The sequence below is a fragment of the Eublepharis macularius genome, chromosome 1 (assembly GCF_028583425.1).
Source record: "Eublepharis macularius isolate TG4126 chromosome 1, MPM_Emac_v1.0, whole genome shotgun sequence".
Taxonomy (NCBI): domain Eukaryota; kingdom Metazoa; phylum Chordata; class Lepidosauria; order Squamata; family Eublepharidae; genus Eublepharis; species Eublepharis macularius.
Genome location: NC_072790.1, coordinates 127,171,382 through 127,176,957, shown reverse-complemented (window position 1 = coordinate 127,176,957; position 5,576 = coordinate 127,171,382).

The window sequence follows — 5,576 nt, the reverse complement described above, 5'->3', positions numbered from 1 at the left end:
CCCCTTATGACCAGCACATTCCAGATCATGAAAATCTGTACTGTAAGAAGAGCTCACAAATCCCCAATACTTTGCAGCAGTTTTTCTTGATCGTCCAGCTACTGCCCTCTTTGAATTGACACAGGCTCCCTTGGAGACGTGTGTTGGTCTCTGTCTCTACACTCCTTTCTTCTGCTCTCCACATCAGTACTGTACAGGATTTCCACCCTCTGAAGGACAGGTTTTATGCTCTCATTCACCCTTCCTTTGTCTATTGTTTAGGTGTTAGGTGTTAAGTTTTTTTTACTCTGTGTTTTTACTCTGTGTGTGTGTGTGTGTGTGTGTGTGTGTGTGTGTGTGTGTGTGTGTGTGTGTGTGTGTGTGTTTGCAGGCATGTTTAGATTCATGTGTGCCTCTTGCCATTCTTCTGTTCTATCAATTTCTCAATAAAGATTTTAATTTTATTCTGTCTTCAACCTGCCTGTTTCTAACTGGTTTTAGGGGGTACCCAGTATATCATGGGTCCCCAACATTTGGAATTATTACACAGTATGGTAGGCATAGCCACAAAATGGCTGCTGCAGGAGACAGAACCAGCCACAAAGTGGCTGTTACAGCTTACCTTCAGTAACATAGTGAAGATCCTTGTGATGTGGAAGCAGCTTCTGTCAAAGCAATGTTTTTAGAAATTGCATGGTCAATTAAATCTCCAGTGGCTAATCAGAAACCATGCTTGGCAAAAGCCCCATCTGGCCCCACCCACTTTCTAAAAACACTTGGTGAGCACCAGGAAAGTTTTTGGTGGGCACAATGGTGTCCATGGGCACCATGCTGGGGAGCCCTGCAGTACATGGTTTCACCTCCCCCAAGGGTTAATTGCAGCCTGAGTCCATGAACTGAGGCATCAGAACCACAAGGGCCACAGAGAAATTCAGTGCTTTGGAAACACAGCTGGGTGTCCCGTCCTGTGTACTGAAAAGCACCCAGGCTTGAGAATAAATGGATTCCACTGGTCTTACTCTCTTCCCCTCCCAGAGTTATGAGCATGACAATTATACTTGCTGTTTGGAGTAGTTAGCTGAATTTCTTTAAAGTCATCTCAATAGGATAGGATCCATGCAAACTCTCAAATAAACTGGTAGATGTCCAAGTTTGATAAGAATCACAGTTCCTTGCAACTTGTACCAATGTATACTGTATTGCTGTGATCTATTCTCTACTATAACGACCTAGAGACTTTCATCTCCCATCCCTGATGGCTGTGCAAGCCACTCAGGACTAGACATGGGCATGAACAGAAAAAAAAGGTGTTCGTTGTTCATTACCATCCACGAACAATGAACATTGATGAACATTACCTGTTCATGAACATGTTTGTTGTTCGTTGTTCATGAGGGCCAGCAGGCTCTCCTCCAGCCATCAAGATCCCTACCGCAGAAACTCTATCTGAGCAGGCAGCAGGAACTGTACCAATAATAAATAATAGCTTGGCCCAGAGCCTGGCAGCAGCCCTGGAACTTTAAGAGGTAGATCCCTATCCCACCACACACAAAGAAAATTCAAGATCCAATGCACTCTCCCTGTCTCTCTCTCAAAATGCCAACAGCAACTGTCTCTCCCTCACTGTCTGCAAAACCAGAGCTGGGAGCCCCCCTCCCCCCTGCTATTTGCTTCCTTGTAACAAATTTGGTGCTCCACACTTGAAAGGAAGACCTGTCTATCAAGTTTAAGCCCAATTTAACTTGATTGGTGTTTCCAGGGCCACAGCAGGAGTTCAGACAGAGTTCAGCCGGTCCCTCTGGTTGCCAAGGGAATTGATTGCAGGTGCCAGACTGTCTGACTGATAAAACAGCAATGAACAGCAACGAACAAGGCTTGCAACAACCACCTGTTCGTTTAGAATGGGGCCTCACAAACAGCTTGTTTGCGAACAGCTGATTGAGCTGTTTGTGGCTTTTTTTAGTTTGTACTGCTGTTCATGCCCATCACTACTCAGGACCCCTAGGAACCTCTAAGAATTCTGGTCATGTGTCTTGAAGCACTCCAAGTGTTTGTACCTCCTTGGAAATTGTCAGGTAAGATATTACTGGAGTTCATTAAAGAAAGAACATGGGAGTGTATGCAAAGCAGAAACTGCTCTTAAAAGCATTTAGGCAAGGCATGAAAACAAATAAAGCTTGCTGTTCTAGCTATGTTCTGACTAACTAAAATACTACTAGCTAGCTGACTAAACATCCTCTGAGTTGATTCCAAAGTTAGTTGATCTTACCAAAGTCTAGCAAAAGGTCCATCCATGCCAGCTTACTATAGGCATGCTGGTCGTGGAATGGAGCTAAGAAGTTCTCTCTCACATTGCAGGTGGTTGGCAATAGCTGAAAGTTAGAAACTGATAACTTGCCTAGAGACAATGAAGCTTGTTGAAATCTAGGTGGGCATCTGCCCATTCATAGGAACCAATCACATACAGTTACTTAACTGGTCATTACAGCATGTGAAAGTTTAGGGAGTGCAGCTAGAGCTGAGCTCAGCACTGGGCTCCAGCTTTCTCAAGGCCACTTTCTCACAGGAACGAAGCAATCCATAGGTGCAGTTAATTAATAGAGCTAGGGACTTTCCAGCAAACAGGCCTAGTAAAAAATCTTCAGGACAAGAGGTCTGAACCAAACTTGTGGTGTTGAACTGCTGATAGTGATCAAAAGCTTTCCTGAATGTGCAGAGTTAGCCATACACTTTCCTGAGTCGGTCACCATATGCTGGTGACTAGAGATGGGCACGAACCGCATTACGAACGTCAAAAACCCACAAAATTGGCGATTGCGCGATCACGATCCAGTGGTTCGTGATTGTCCACGGTGAACGAACCAGCATTCGGGAGAGGCCTGGTTCGGTGCATTCGGCTGTGGTTTGGGAAGCCAGACAGTCAGGCGCCAGCAATCAATTCCCCTGGCAATGGAGCCAGGGGAATGCCTGAACTCTCTCTGCGCTCCTTCTGTTGCCCTGGAAACCCAAATGGAAGCCCAGCTTTCCTTGATCGGCAGGTCTTCCTTCCAACCATGGAGCTGCAAAGCAGTTACAAGTTGGGAGAAGACACCCAGGGGAGGGAGGGGGAAGGGGGTGTTCTGTAGCTATGGGCACTCCAATCTCATCCCTGCAAACCCTGATAGGCAGCTCTGACTGCCAAACACAGACCTCCTGCGTTGCTTAATGAGACCTGTGCTTATAAATAGCAGTGGGCTCCCAGGCTGGGTTTCACTTTCAGCGAGCAGTGGAGTGGGACAGAGCTCTTGCTTGCCACTTGCTAGCCTTTGGGGAGAGAGACTGAGAGTATAATTGAGCTTGGATTTTTGTGGGAGTTTCCTGGGGGCCTTGGATTGGAGAGGGTATAACTCCAAGATCCCTTTTGCAATCTTGTCCAAACTTGGGTGATGGCTGTAGGAGAGCTTGGAAAACACTCCCCAGGAATATGGGCTCTCTAAGTAACATGGGGGCCGTTCCACACCCAATGAACCACAAACCGCAAACCGGTTCGGCAATGGAAAATGTTCATTGTGGTTCTCGATCTCAGGATCGTCGTCGGCACCGAACCGCGAACCGCTGGTTGGTTAAATTTTTTTGGTTCGTGCCCATGTCTACTGGTGACTACTTCAATCAGAATTTGCCAAGTAGCCTCAGAAAGCTTTTGCTTCTTTATATCTTTTTCATTTATCAGTTGCTGTTGATTTCCATGTCATTTAAAAATGTTTCTTCTACCTCATAGTTTTTTAGTGAACCATGTTATGTCATACAAAAAGAGAAACACATGGCTTCTATAGGAATTTAGCTCTATGAAAGATGAAATGAAGATTCGAGAACATAACATGGGAGTAGTATGCCACAGCACTTACCTAGCCTATGAGAACTGGCTATATGTTTCTAATCAGAAAGATATCTCAACTGATGAGAAACAACTCATTTTTTCACTGAATGAAATGCTTTCTTTTTCCTCTTCACAAAAGAAGAGAACACTGATGAAACAACTAAGTGATTTATAGCCAACTCACACAAAAGTTGTGCAACTGCAAAAATCACACTTTTTTTTAGGGTTTTTTAAAAAAATGTATAGAAACAAATAATGTTTTCTCTTCTATTCTGTCATATTATGTTTTTTATCACTCGGTGGATTTTTGTAATAAATGTTACTGAAAAGGCTAATTTAAGATTTGAATTTATTTTAATTAGGCTTTGTAATGGTGCAGCAGATGTTAGTCTGTTTAAAGACAAACGTGCACTTGCTAAGAATTTCAATGAAGCTTCAATTTTAGATGCCACATTAGAATGAAAATAGAGAATAAAAGAAAGATATATTAGAACGGGGCGGGAAAAAAAGAAAAAGACTCAAAGAAAAAGCAAAGACTTTTTCATCTTGTTAGACATACCCTGTTATCAGCTTCAGTACTGTAAACTCGGGGTTGCTGTGCAGTATTAATAACTGCCAGTTGTTGTTAACTACTATGGAACACTAGATAACCTTACTGAGAATCTATACCTAGATCTTAGGCAGCAGAGTAATGAGTCCCAGTGGAATGGAAGCTCCAGCCTTCTTTGTTGTAGCTGTTGATCTACTGTGGAATCCTGATGTGATTTAGATAAGAGAGGAAGAGATAATGGCATTGATTATTCTATTTAGGAGCCAGACTGAGGCTAAACTCAGGTAACAACACAGATGCACATACTCACACATATACACAATTCACTTCATCATCCTTTGTCTTTTCTTCCTAGTTGAAGACAACACAGGGTAACAGCAACAGAGAGCAGCATACATCTTACTAAATGTGTCACTAAACACTTTGATGTAATGAAAGAATGACATTCCCCCTTTCCTCATTTTGCATACGTATGACTACAAAAGAAAGCAGAAAATGAATAGGCAACTTTATAGCAGCAAGGCCGGCATTCCTGAGGCACATTTTCCTCCGACAACAAAACATGCATAGCGAATGTCGATCTACAGTCCCTCTTTCTCATTGTTCCAGCCAGCCTGCTCACTTTGGAAGGTTCAGTTTTTGAAGGACTACATGCAGCAGCTGTTCAGCAGTGTAGGTTGCTGAAAGGAGGATGGAATGTCAACAGAGAGACAGTTGCCAGCACGTAAAACAGTATAGGCTAGTGCAGGCCTTTTACTTAAAACACTAGCACACAATGCAGATTTTAAAAACCCAAGAACACACACAAAACTCATGAGCACCAAGCCAGAGACCAGCACAGTATTATGGCCTGCCAGCTGCTTGATAGCCACCTCTATTGCTGCAAAGGCAAGTTGGAAGCAAAATCAGTATGTTTATTAAGCCACTACTGAAATAACCTACATGGCTTGTAGGCAGCATTCTGCTTGACGGCCGCAAATTGTACAGCCTGTTTTAGTAGCTTGGGTCTTACTTGCCTACAGAATATCCTTCTATATAAAAGGGAAGCTGTATTGCCGCCGATGCACTTGTTTTCCTGGTGCGCCTGCAGATGAGCACCAGGATAAAAAGTGTATCATGGCCAATGCGGCCTCCAAAGGTGCCGCCACAGCAGGATGGCCAGATGAACCCACCTGCCCCTCCGGAGGATGC